Here is a 15,018-nt window from a genome sequence, read left to right as displayed (position 1 = left end):
TTTATGAAAATCCGTCCAGAGCTTTTTGAGTTATCCTGTTCACGGACAAACACACCAACCAACTTGTCGTCGTCGGCATCCTTCCGTCTTCGAGAGACGATGGAGTGACTCCGTGGATCTCATTGGTTGTTACACTTCCGCGAGTGGCTGAACAGCCGCACCCGTGCGAGGCACTCTCTGTTGCACTTGGAGCATTTACTGCTGCGGCTGGCGTTCTTTTTCCTTCCGCCTTGATCTCTTCTCTGAGAGAGCCGCATTTCTCACATCCTCGGCTGTATGCACACCGGATGGGCGATCTTCATCCAGCGTCTCCCATGAGGCGACGTCGATGCCACAGAGCTTCAGGTCTCATAAGACGTCCCATAAGCGGAAGTGCTGGCGCCCGATTTGTCGAACACCCTCAGCTAGTTCGCCGTACAGGAGATCCTCGGGGATGCGAACAGGTTCCATCCGTCTGACATTGCCGAGCCAGCGCAGGCGTCTCTCCCTGAGGATAGCAAGCATGCTGTTCATCACGGGTCGCTCCAGAACCTCAGTGTTTGGTACCTTGTCCTGTCAGTGGATGTGCAAGATGCGTCGCAGACACCTTAAGTGGAAGCTGTTGAGTTTCTTCGCATGCCTTGCATAGGTAGTCCAAGCCTCGCTGCTGTAGAGAAGGGTACTGAGCACACAGGCCTGGTAGGCGCGCAGCTTGGTCTTCTCCGTGAGGCTGGCGTTGTTCCAGACTCTCTGGTTCAGCTTAGCCATAACTGCAGTAGCCTTGGCGATCCTGCTGTTCACCTCCGTTTCTAGGGTGAGCGAGCTTGAAATGGTGGACCCGAGGTAGGTGAAGTAGTCAACAGCATCCAGAACTTGCCCGTCGATGGTGATGGTTGGTCTGTCGGGGGTGATCACCCTGCGCCATGACGTTAGACTTCTTTAGACTGATGTCAGTCCGAACTCCTTGCAGGCGTGGGAGAGGCAACTGACAAGCTGCCTAGACCTTTTTTCCGTGTGTGCCGTCAGGGCTGCATCATCGGCAAAGAGCATCTTGCGGATGAGAACCTCTGTCACCATGGTCTTGGCACGGAGACGGGCGATGTTAAAGAGCCTGCCATCAGCCCTAGTCCGGATATACACACCCTCGCTGCAGTCCTTGAAGTCGCACTGGAGGAGCATCGAGAAGAATATGCCAAAGAGCGTCGGCGCAAGCACACACCCCTGCTTCACGCCACTGCTAGGAATGCCTCGGACGTAGCGCCGTTGGAGCAGACTGTGCTGTGCATGTTCTCGTGAAACGAGGTAACGACAGCAAGGAGGTGTGTTGGGGGGGGGGGCAGCCGATCTTCTGGAGAAGCCTGAATATTCCGCTCCTGCTGACCAGGTCAAACGCCTTCGTCAGGTCAATGAAGGCGAGGTAGAGAGGCAATTGCTGCTCTTGGCACTTCTCTTGGAGCTGGTGCAGTGAGAATACCCTGTCCACCGTTGACCGGCCAGCACGGAAGCCGCACTGGGACTCCGGGTAGACACGGGAGGCGAGGGTCTGAAGGCGTGTCAGAACGACCCGGGCGAAGACCTTTCCCACGATGCTGAGGAGGGAGATCCCGCGGTAGCTGTTGCAGTCGCTTCTGTCTCCCTTGTTCTTATACAGGGTGACGATGTTAGCGTCTCGCATGTCCTGGGGAATGTGTCCCTCCTCCCAGCATTGGCAGAGCAGTTCGTCAAAGGGCTGGAGCAGCACAGGTTTCCCGCTCTTTAGGACTTCTGCAGGGATGCCTTCGCTCCCTAGAGCCTTCCTGCCGGCGAGGCAGACGATGGCTTTGCCGAGCTCCTCTTCTGTGGGCGGCGTGTCCAGCTCCTCCATCACCAGCAAGTCCAGGATGGCAGGGTCGGTGACAACGTTCTGGGTCGCATACAGCTCGAGGTAGTGCTCCACTCAGCGCTCTAGTTGCTTTCCTTGGTCGGTGATCACTTCACCTGACTTGGACTTGAGCGGGCAGACTTAGTAGGGGTGGGGCCTGTCGCCTTTCTGATGCCATCGTACATCCCTCTTGCGTTCCCTGTTTCGGCGGCTGTTTGGATGCTGCCACAGAAATCCCGCCAGTAGGTGTTGGCGCATCTGCGGGCGGTCTGTTGGGATGTTTTCCTGGCGGCCTTAAGTGCCGCTAGTGTACTTGTGCTGGGAATCCTAGATATTACTTCATTCAGCGCCTCGTAAAACCGGTCTTTTTCCTCAGGGGTTGAATAGAGGGTACACACTGAGGATGGTGGCAGGGCTAGAGGATGTGGACAGCCGAAGTGAGATGATTCTCTCATTACCTGATGAAGGGGGTTCAATGGAGGCGACAAGCGTGTTTCTGACAGCAAATCCAACCCCATGCTGACGAGGTTCATCTGTAGATATGCCTTGCCAGAAGAATGTGTAGCTCACTTCTCTGATGGTACCGTTGTCAGCCACTCGAGTCTCCTGAAGACAGGCTTTGTCGACGTTTAGCCGAAATAGTTATTTGTCGACGACTGCAGTCTTCCTCGCGTCGTCAATTTGCTGCAGGTCAGCAGCGAGTTCAGGACACAAGGTCCTGACATTCCAGCTTGCGAAGCGAAGAGCTTGCGAAGCGAAGAGCTTCTTTTCTATACATTTTGTTTTTGTAGTAGTTTTGCCTGGTGCGGGGGTTTTATGGCTCCCTTTTCGAGATGAGTCTCTACTTTCCAAGCACCCGATGGAGTAGGCAAGCCATGGCAGAACAACACCTAACTGGCTGGGGGCTGCCCAGCTTGAGGCAGGCGGTAGCTGTTCAGTGGGACTACAACGGTCCCTCCCGCCGACGGAAGTGGCCCCTGGCGCCCGTTTACCTTCGCCAATAGGTTGGGCTTAGAACCAGTAACTGCTCACTTCCCGTGTTGAGTCGGCACATTGCGGTGACGCTGGAGTGTCCTCTCCAGTGGAGCTACGTAGTCTGGGCAGGTACATTAAGAGGGCTAGCTGTTGTCCAGGCAGCAGACCCCCCCTCTCCACGCAGCTGGTGGCCCAAAGGGAACGACGGGTGCCGATACAAGTATCCCTAGCCCCAACCGGGAGTAACACAATCGTATGTGAAAGTTGTCGTAACATAGGCGTGTGGAAACATAGAGAGTCGTCGGAACATATGACAGTCACCTTTAAAAAGACTAATATTCCCTCATAAATACTCGGCTATGTGCGTGAGCAAAGGGATCATAAATCATCTTACGATACCCAAAATGTGCAAATCTTTTCTCTGTTTTCTCAACATAGTGGCCACTCAGCTAAAACTTCCACACATGTTTGTTGTGCACCCTGCTAAAGATTTTGAGCAATAATTATTGTATGGCTTCAAACGGGGAAAAATACAACAAGCATGATCAAAAATATCTGGGAAGGTGGGGGCCAACGAATTCGTGTTCATGCATGAGTCATGTACGTAATTGTGCCATGTAATGTCTGGAAGGAATAGTGTACGTGTTGAGGTTTTTTCTACAAAATAGGGTTTTTGACCCCAGTGTTCCCATAATGATCTTTGACCCCACTTTGGTCGTGATATACTGACACTTTTGACAAAGTTTGGTTGAAATCTGTCAAAATATGCAGGAGCCACCGGCGATGTCAACGTTTGTTACTAACTAACGAACTAACGGAGCGACATAATTATGATGAATTTGTTGAACTGCTTTTTCGCAGCTAAAAACGGTAATAATGCCACCTTTAAGTTGTTGAGAAGGGATCATTGAAATGCCGACTTGTTTATTAAGTGTTCTTCGTTTTAGACGGTGCATAGACAGTAGTCGTGTCCTATCCAACCATACGCCCTGCAAAACAATTCAAACCGGGGCCCGATCGTTTGGCCAGATGTCTACCGTTCTTACGTTATAATTATAATTATGTTAGGGGCCATTCAAAATTTTCTCTGATTTTAAATTTGGATTTTTTTTCTCCAAATTGTGGGTAGGTGGGTCAAGGTAAATAATTGAAAATTTAAATTCACTTTTCATAGAGCCTTGCCGATTTGCATGCTGGTTGGCCCAATAATCCGCTTTCCGACGGTATAAAGTTTGTCCAGAACTGTCTGTATTAAGGTATCTTTAGACTGAGATACATGAGAGCCATGCGGGTTGGCGCTGACAGGCCTTGCTATGGGACTTAGTGCACAAAAACAAAACTAGTGGCATCAGCTACTACATCTGCGGTTTTCTAGAACAGTTTCAGGTCTAAAGCCTTGCCGATAAGCAAGCTGGTTGGCCCATTCATCCGCTCTCCAACAGTATAAAGTTTGTTCAGAACCGTCCATGTTAAGGTACCTTTAGACTGCGATACATGAGAGCCATGCGGGTTGGCGATGACATGCCTTGCTATGGAACTCACTGCACAAAAACGAAACTAGTAGCATCAGCTACTACATCTGGAATTTTCTCAAAAAGTTTCAGGTCTGGCGCCTTTCCGATTTGCATGCTGGTTGGCCCATTCATCCCCCATTCAACGGTACAACATGGTAAGATACCTTTAAACTGCTCTACATGAGAGCCTTGCAGGTTGACGATGACAGGCCTTGCTCAGGGACTTACTGCACATAAACTAAACTAGTGGCATCAGCTACCACATCTGCGATTTTCTCGAACAGTTTCAAGTCTAGAGCCTTGCCGATTAGCATGCTGGTTGGCCCATTCATCTGCTTTCCAACGGTATAAGTTTGTCCTGACCGTCCATGTTAATGTACATTTAGACTGCGCTACATGAGAGCCTTGCGGGTTGACGATGTCAAACCTTGCTAAGGGACTTACTGCACAAAAACACGAAACTAGTGGCATCAGCTACTACATCTCCATTTTTTTCCTCTAAAAGTCTCAAGTCTAAAGCCTTGCCGATTTGCATGCTGGTTGGCCCAATAATCCGCTTTCCGACGGTATAAAGTTTGACCAGAACTGTCTATGTTAAGGTACCCTTAGGCGGCGATACATGAGAGCCATGCGGGTTGGCGCTGACAGGCCTTGCTATGGGACTTAGTACACAAAAAAACTAGTGGCATCAGCTACTACATCTGCGGTTTTCTACAACAGTTTTAAGTCTAGAGCCTTGCCGATTAGCATGCTGGTTGGCCCATTCATCTGCTTTTTAACGGTATAAAGTTTGTCCAGAACCGTTCATGTCAAAAGTGACTTTAGACTGCCAAACATGAGTGCCATGCGGGTTGGCGCTGACAGGCCTTGCTATAGGACTTAATGCAAAAAAAAACGAAACTAGTGGCATCAGCTACTACATCTCCATTTTTTCCTCTAAAAGTCTCAAGTCTAAAGCCTTGCCGATTTGCATGCTGGTTGGCCCAATAATCCGCTTTCCGACGGTATAGAGTTTGACCAGAACTGTCTATGTTAAGGTACCCTTAGACGGCGATACATGAGAGCCATGCGGGTTGGCGCTGACAGGCCTTGCTATGGGACTTAGTACACAAAAAAAACTAGTGGCATCAGCTACTACATCTGCGGTTTTCTACAACAGTTTCAGGTCTAGAGCCTTGCCGATTAGCATGCTGCTTGACCCATTCATCTGCTTTTTAACGTAATAAAGTTTGTCTAGAGCCGTCCATGTAAAGGTACCATTAATCTGCGATACATGAGAGCCATGCGGGTTGGCGCTGACAGGCCATTCTATGGGACTTACTGCACAAAAACGAAACAAGTAGCATCAGCTACTAGATCTGCTGTTTTCTCAAAAAGTTTCAGATTTAAAGCCTTGCCGATTTGCATGCTGGTTGGCCCATTCATCCGCTTTCAAAGAGTATTAAGTTTGTTCAGAACCGTCCATGTTAAGGTACCTTTAGACTGCGATACATGAGAGCCAACCGTGTTGGCGATGACATGCCTTGCTATGGGAGTTAGTACGCAAAAACGAAACAAGTAGCATAAGTTACTACATCTGCAATTTTCTCGAACAGTTTCAAGTCTAGAGCCTTGTCGATTAGCATGCAGGTTGGCCCATTCATCTGCTTTCCAAAGGTATGTTTGTCCACACCGTCCATGTTAATGTACATTTAGACTGCGCTACATGAGAGCCTTGCGGGTCGACGATGACAGGCCTCGTTAAGGGACTTACTGCACAAACACGAAACTAGTAGCATCAGCTACTACATCAGCGCTTTTCTAGAACAGTTTCAGGTGTAGAGCCTTGCCAATTTGCATGCTGGTTGGCCCATACTGCACAGAAACGAAACTGGGGGCATCATGTACCTACGTCTTGGGCTCACCCCAACAGTTTCAAGTCTGAAGCCTTGCCGATTTGTCAGCTTGTTGGCCTATTCATTCGCTTTCAAACAAGCTATAGTTGGTCAAAATCCATCTATGTTAAGGTACCTTTTGAACGCGACACATGAGAGCCATGTCGGCTGCCGCTGACAGCCCTTGCTATGGGACTTACTGCATAAAAACGAAACTGGGGGCATCATGTACCTACGTCTGGGGCTCACCCCAACAGTTTCAAGTCTGAAGCCTTGCCGATTTGTCAGCTTGTTGGCCTATTCATTCGCTATCAAACAAGCTATAGTTTGTCAAAATCCATCTATGTTAAGGTACCTTTAGACCGCGACACATGAGAGCCATGTCGGCTGGCGCTGACAGCCCATGCTATGGGACTTACTGCACAAAAACGAAACCGGGGGCAACATGTACCTACGTCTGGGGCTCACTCCAAAAGTTTCAAGTCTGAAACGTTGCCGATTTGTCAGCTTGTTGGCCTATTCATCCGCTATCCAACAAGCTATAGTTTGTCAAAATCCATCTATGTTAAAGTACCTTTAGACCGCGATTCATGAAAGCCATGTCGGCTGGCGCTGACAGCCCATGCTATGGGACTTACTGCACAAAAACGAAACTTGGGGCATCATGTACCTACATCAGGGGCTCACTCCAAAAGTTTCGAGTCTGAAGCGTTGCCGAATTGTCAGCTGGTTGGCCTATTCATCCGCTATCCAACAAGCTATAGTTTGTCAAAATTCATCCATGGTAAGGTACCTTAAGACCGCGACACATGAGAGCCATGTCGGCTTGCGCTGACAGCCCTTGCTATGGGACTTACTGCACAAAAACGAAACTGCGGGCATCATGTACCTATGTCTGGAGCTCACTCCAAAAGTTTCAAGTCTGAAGCCTTGCCGATTTGTCAGCTTGTTGGCCTATTCATCCGCCATCCAACAAGTTATAGTTTGTCAAAATCCATCCATGTTAAGGTACCTTTAGACCGCGACACATGAAGGCCATGTCGGCTGGCGCTGACAGCCCTTGCTATGGGACTTACTGCACAAAAACGAAACTGGGGGCATCATGTACCTATGTCTGGGGCTCATTCCAAAAGTTTCAAGTCTGAAGCCTTGCCGATTTGTCAGCTTGTTGGCCTATTCATCTGCCATCCAACAAGTTATAGTTTGTCAAAATCCATCCATGTTAAGGTACCTTTAGACCGCGACACATGAGAGCCATGTCGGCTGGCGCTGACAGCCCTTGCTATGGGACTTACTGCACAAAACGAAACCGGGGGCAACATGTACCTACGTCTGGGGCTCACTCCAAAAGTTTCAAGTCTGAAACGTTGCCGATTTGTCAGCTTGTTGGCCTATTCATCCGCTATCCAACAAGCTATAGTTTGTCAAAATCCATCTATGTTAAAGTACCTTTAGACCGCGATTCATGAAAGCCATGTCGGCTGGCGCTGACAGCCCATGCTATGGGACTTACTGCACAAAAACGAAACTTGGGGCATCATGTACCTACATCAGGGGCTCACTCCAAAAGTTTCGAGTCTGAAGCGTTGCCGAATTGTCAGCTGGTTGGCCTATTCATCCGCTATCCAACAAGCTATAGTTTGTCAAAATTCATCCATGGTAAGGTACCTTAAGACCGCGACACATGAGAGCCATGTCGGCTTGCGCTGACAGCCCTTGCTATGGGACTTACTGCACAAAAACGAAACTGCGGGCATCATGTACCTATGTCTGGAGCTCACTCCAAAAGTTTCAAGTCTGAAGCCTTGCCGATTTGTCAGCTTGTTGGCCTATTCATCCGCCATCCAACAAGTTATAGTTTGTCAAAATCCATCCATGTTAAGGTACCTTTAGACCGCGACACATGAAGGCCATGTCGGCTGGCGCTGACAGCCCTTGCTATGGGACTTACTGCACAAAAACGAAACTGGGGGCATCATGTACCTATGTCTGGGGCTCATTCCAAAAGTTTCAAGTCTGAAGCCTTGCCGATTTGTCAGCTTGTTGGCCTATTCATCTGCCATCCAACAAGTTATAGTTTGTCAAAATCCATCCATGTTAAGGTACCTTTAGACCGCGACACATGAGAGCCATGTCGGCTGGCGCTGACAGCCCTTGCTATGGGACTTACTGCACAAAACCGAAACTGGGGGCATCATGTACGTATGTCTGGGGCTCACTCCAAAAGTTTCAAGTCTGAAGCCTTGCCGATTTGTCAGCTTGTTGGCCTATTCATCCGCCATCCAACAAGTTATAGTTTGTCAAAATCCATCCATTGAAAGGTACCTTTAGACCGCGACACAAGAGAGCCATGTCGGCTGGCGCTGACAGCCCTTGCTATGGGACTTACTGCACAAAAACGAAACTGGGGGAATCATGTACCTATGTCTAGGGCTCACTCCAAAAGTTTCAAGTCTGAAGCCTTGCCGATTTGTCAGCTTGTTGGCCTCATCCCCGCCTTCCAACAAGTTATAGTTTGTAAAAATCCATCCATGTTAAGGTACCTTTAGACCGCGACACATGAGAGCCATGTTGGCTGGCGCTGACAGCCCTTGATATGGGACTTACTGCACAAAAACAAAACTGGGGGCATCATGTACATATGTCTGGGGCTCACTCCAAAAGTTTCAAGACTGAAGCCTTGCCGATTTGTCAGCTTGTTGGCCTATTCATCCGCCATCCAACAAGTTATAGTTTGTCAAAATCCATCCATGTTAAGGTACCTTTAGACCGCGACACATGAAGGCCATGTCGGCTGGCGCTGACAGCCCTTGCTATGGGACTTACTGCACAAAAACGAAACTGGGGGCATCATGTACCTATGTCTGGGGCTCACTCCAAAAGTTTCAAGTCTGAAGCCTTGCAGATTTGACAGCTTGTTGGCCTATTCATCTGCCATCCAACAATTTATAGTTTGTCAAAATCCATTTATGTTAAGATACCTTTAGACCGCGACACATGAGAGCCATGTCGGCTGGCGATGACAGCCCTTGCTATGGGACTTACTGCACAAAAACGAAACTGGGGGCATCATGTACCTATGTCTGGGGCTCACTCCAAAAGTTTCAAGTCTTAAGCCTTGCCGATTTGTCAGCTTGTTGGCCTATTCATCTGCCATCCAACAAGTTATAGTTTGTCAAAATCCATCCATGTTAAGGTACCTTTAGACCGCGACACATGAGAGCCATGTCGGCTGGCGCTGACAGCCCTTGCTATGGGACTTACTGCACAAAAACGAAACTGGGGGCATCATGTACCTATGTCTGGGGCTCACTCCAAAAGTTTCAAGTCTGAAGCCTTGACGATTTGACAGCTTGTTGGCCTATTCATCCGCCATCCAACAAGTTATAGTTTGTCAAAATCCATCCATGTTAAGGTACCTTTAGACCGCGACACATGAGAGCCATGTCGGCTGGCGCTGACAGCCCTTGCTATGGGACTTACTGCACAAAAACGTAACTGGGGGCATCATGTACCTATGTCTAGGGCTCACTCCAAAAGTTTCAAGTCTGAAGCCTTGCCGATTTGTCAGCTTGTTGGCCTATTCATCTGCAATCCTACAAGTTATAGTTTGTCAAAATCCATCCATGTTAAGGTACCTTTAGACCGCGACACATGAGAGCCAGGTCGGCTGGTGCTGACAGCCCTTGCTATGGGACTTACTGCACAAAAACGTAACTGGGGGCATCATGTACCTATGTCTGGGGCTCACTCCAAAAGTTTCAAGTCTGAAGCCTTGACGATTTGACAGCTTGTTGGCCTATTCATCCGCCATCCAACAAGTTATAGTTTGTCAAAATCCATCCATGTTAAGGTACCTTTAGACCGCGACACATGAGAGCCATGTCGGCTGGCGCTGACAGCCCTTGCTATGGGACTTACTGCACAAAAACGTAACTGGGGGCATCATGTACCTATGTCTGGGGCTCACTCCAAAAGTTTCAAGTCTGAAGCCTTGCCGATTTGTCAGCTTGTTGGCGTATTCATCCGCCATCCAACAAGTTATAGTTTGTCAAAATCCATCCATGTTAAGGTACCTTTAGACCGCGACACATGAGAGCCATGTCGGCTGGCGCTGACAGCCCTTGCTATGGGACTTACTGCACAACAACGAAACTGGGGGCATCATTTACCTATGTCTGGGGTTCACTCCAAAAGTTTCAAGTCTGAAGCCTTGCCGATTTGTCAACTTGTTGGCCTATTCATCCACCATCCAACAAGTTATAGTTTGTCAAAATCCATCCATATTAAGGTACCTTTAGATCGCGACACATTAAGACCATGTCGGCTGGCGCTGACAGCCCTTGCTATGGGACTGACTGCACAAAAACGAAACTGGGGGCATCATGTACCTATGTCTGGGGCTCACTCCAAAAGTTTCAAGTCTGAAGCCTTGCCGATTTGTCAGCTTGTTGGCCTATTCGTCCGCCATCCAACAAGTTATAGTTTGTCAAAATCCATCCATGTTAAGGTACCTTTAGACCGCGACACATGAGAGCCATGTCGGCTGGCGCTGACAGCCCTTGCTATGGGACTTACTGCACAAAAACGAAACTGGGGGCATCATGTACCTATGTCTGGGGCTCACTCCAAAAGTTTCAAGTCTTAAGCCTTGCCGATTTGTCAGCTTGTTGGCCTATTCATCTGCCATCCAACAAGTTATAGTTTGTCAAAATCCATCCATGTTAAGGTACCTTTAGACCGCGACACATGAGAGCCATGTCGGCTGGCGCTGACAGCCCTTGCTATGGGACTTACTGCACAAAAACGAAACTGGGGGCATCATGTACCTATGTCTGGGGCTCACTCCAAAAGCTTCAAGTCTGAAGCCTTGCCGATTTGTCAGCTTGTTGGCCTATTCATCCGCCATCCAACAAGTTATAGTTTGTAAAAATACATCCATGTTGAGGTACCTTTAGACCGCGACACATGAGAGCCATGTCGGCTGGCGCTGACAGACCTTGCTATGGGACTTACTGCACGAAAACGAAACTGGGGGCATCATGTATATATGTCTGGAGCTCACTCCAAAAGTTTCGAGTCTGAAGCCTTGCCGATTTGTCAGCTTGTTGGCCCATTCATCCGCCATCCAACAAGTTATAGTTTGTCAAAATCCATCTATGTCAAGGTACCTTTAGACCGCGACACATGAGAGCCATGTCGGCTGGCGCTGACAGCCCTTGCTATGGGACTTACTGCACAAAAACGAAACTGGGGGAATCGTGTACCTATGTCTAGGGCTCACTCCAAAAGTTTCAAGTCTGAAGCCTTGCCGATTTGTCAGCTTGTTGGCCTATTCATCTGCAATCCTACAAGTTATAGTTTGTCAAAATCCATCCATGTTAAGGTACCTTTAGACCGCGACACATGAGAGCCAGGTCGGCTGGTGCTGACAGCCCTTGCTATGGGACTTACTGCACAAAAACGTAACTGGGGGCATCATGTACCTATGTCTGGGGCTCACTCCAAAAGTTTCAAGTCTGAAGCCTTGACGATTTGACAGCTTGTTGGCCTATTCATCCGCCATCCAACAAGTTATAGTTTGTCAAAATCCATCCATGTTAAGGTACCTTTAGACCGCGACACATGAGAGCCATGTCGGCTGGCGCTGACAGCCCTTGCTATGGGACTTACTGCACAAAAACGTAACTGGGGGCATCATGTACCTATGTCTAGGGCTCACTCCAAAAGTTTCAAGTCTGAAGCCTTGCCGATTTGTCAGCTTGTTGGCCTATTCATCTGCAATCCTACAAGTTATAGTTTGTCAAAATCCATCCATGTTAAGGTACCTTTAGACCGCGACACATGAGAGCCAGGTCGGCTGGTGCTGACAGCCCTTGCTATGGGACTTACTGCACAAAAACGTAACTGGGGGCATCATGTACCTATGTCTGGGGCTCACTCCAAAAGTTTCAAGTCTGAAGCCTTGACGATTTGACAGCTTGTTGGCCTATTCATCCGCCATCCAACAAGTTATAGTTTGTCAAAATCCATCCATGTTAAGGTACCTTTAGACCGCGACACATGAGAGCCATGTCGGCTGGCGCTGACAGCCCTTGCTATGGGACTTACTGCACAAAAACGTAACTGGGGCATCATGTACCTATGTCTGGGGCTCACTCCAAAAGTTTCAAGTCTGAAGCCTTGCCGATTTGTCAGCTTGTTGGCGTATTCATCCGCCATCCAACAAGTTATAGTTTGTCAAAATCCATCCATGTTAAGGTACCTTTAGACCGCGACACATGAGAGCCATGTCGGCTGGCGCTGACAGCCCTTGCTATGGGACTTACTGCACAACAACGAAACTGGGGGCATCATTTACCTATGTCTGGGGTTCACTCCAAAAGTTTCAAGTCTGAAGCCTTGCCGATTTGTCAGCTTGTTGGCCTATTCATCTGCCATCCAACAAGTTATAGTTTGTCAAAATCCATCCATGTTAAGGTACCTTTAGACCGCGACACATGAGAGCCATGTCGGCTGGCGCTGACAGCCCTTGCTATGGGACTTACTGCACAAAAACGAAACTGGGGGCATCATGTACCTATGTCTGGGGCTCACTCCAAAAGCTTCAAGTCTGAAGCCTTGCCGATTTGTCAGCTTGTTGGCCTATTCATCCGCCATCCAACAAGTTATAGTTTGTAAAAATACATCCATGTTGAGGTACCTTTAGACCGCGACACATGAGAGCCATGTCGGCTGGCGCTGACAGACCTTGCTATGGGACTTACTGCACGAAAACGAAACTGGGGCATCATGTATATATGTCTGGAGCTCACTCCAAAAGTTTCGAGTCTGAAGCCTTGCCGATTTGTCAGCTTGTTGGCCTATTCATCCGCCATCCAACAAGTTATAGTTTGTCAAAATCCATCTATGTCAAGGTACCTTTAGACCGCGACACATGAGAGCCATGTCGGCTGGCGCTGACAGCCCTTGCTATGGGACTTACTGCACAAAAACGAAACTGGGGGAATCGTGTACCTATGTCTAGGGCTCACTCCAAAAGTTTCAAGTCTGAAGCCTTGCCGATTTGTCAGCTTGTTGGCCTATTCATCTGCAATCCTACAAGTTATAGTTTGTCAAAATCCATCCATGTTAAGGTACCTTTAGACCGCGACACATGAGAGCCAGGTCGGCTGGTGCTGACAGCCCTTGCTATGGGACTTACTGCACAAAAACGTAACTGGGGGCATCATGTACCTATGTCTGGGGCTCACTCCAAAAGTTTCAAGTCTGAAGCCTTGACGATTTGACAGCTTGTTGGCCTATTCATCCGCCATCCAACAAGTTATAGTTTGTCAAAATCCATCCATGTTAAGGTACCTTTAGACCGCGACACATGAGAGCCATGTCGGCTGGCGCTGACAGCCCTTGCTATGGGACTTACTGCACAAAAACGTAACTGGGGGCATCATGTACCTATGTCTAGGGCTCACTCCAAAAGTTTCAAGTCTGAAGCCTTGCCGATTTGTCAGCTTGTTGGCCTATTCATCTGCAATCCTACAAGTTATAGTTTGTCAAAATCCATCCATGTTAAGGTACCTTTAGACCGCGACACATGAGAGCCAGGTCGGCTGGTGCTGACAGCCCTTGCTATGGGACTTACTGCACAAAAACGTAACTGGGGGCATCATGTACCTATGTCTGGGGCTCACTCCAAAAGTTTCAAGTCTGAAGCCTTGACGATTTGACAGCTTGTTGGCCTATTCATCCGCCATCCAACAAGTTATAGTTTGTCAAAATCCATCCATGTTAAGGTACCTTTAGACCGCGACACATGAGAGCCATGTCGGCTGGCGCTGACAGCCCTTGCTATGGGACTTACTGCACAAAAACGTAACTGGGGGCATCATGTACCTATGTCTGGGGCTCACTCCAAAAGTTTCAAGTCTGAAGCCTTGCCGATTTGTCAGCTTGTTGGCGTATTCATCCGCCATCCAACAAGTTATAGTTTGTCAAAATCCATCCATGTTAAGGTACCTTTAGACCGCGACACATGAGAGCCATGTCGGCTGGCGCTGACAGCCCTTGCTATGGGACTTACTGCACAACAACGAAACTGGGGCATCATTTACCTATGTCTGGGGTTCACTCCAAAAGTTTCAAGTCTGAAGCCTTGCCGATTTGTCAACTTGTTGGCCTATTCATCCACCATCCAACAAGTTATAGTTTGTCAAAATCCATCCATATTAAGGTACCTTTAGATCGCGACACATTAAGACCATGTCGGCTGGCGCTGACAGCCCTTGCTATGGGACTGACTGCACAAAAACGAAACTGGGGGCATCATGTACCTATGTCTGGGGCTCACTCCAAAAGTTTCAAGTCTGAAGCCTTGCCGATTTGTCAGCTTGTTGGCCTATTCGTCCGCCATCCAACAAGTTATAGTTTGTCAAAATCCATCGATGTTAAGGTACCTTTAGACCGCGACACATGAGAGCCATGTCGGCTGGCGCTGACAGCCCTTGCTATGGGACTTACTGCACAAAAACGAAACTGGGGGCATCATGTACCTATGTCTGGGGCTCACTCCAAAAGTTTCAAATCTGAAGCCTTGCCGATTTGTCAGCTTGTCGGCCTATTCATCCGCCATCCAACAAGTTATAGTTTGTCAAAATCCATCTATGTTAAGGTACCTTTAGACCGCGACACATGAGAGCCATGTCGGCTGGCGCTGACAGCCCTTGCTATGGGACTTACTGCACAACAACGAAACTGGGGGCATCATTTACCTATGTCTGGGGTTCACTCCAAAAGTTTCAAGTCTGAAGCCTTGCCG

Source organism: Patiria miniata, unplaced genomic scaffold (assembly GCF_015706575.1).
Source record: "Patiria miniata isolate m_02_andy unplaced genomic scaffold, ASM1570657v1 HiC_scaffold_16, whole genome shotgun sequence".
Classification (NCBI taxonomy): Eukaryota; Metazoa; Echinodermata; class Asteroidea; order Valvatida; family Asterinidae; genus Patiria; species Patiria miniata.
The sequence above is the reverse complement of the archived record's forward strand: the minus strand, read 5'-3'. Positions refer to the sequence as shown.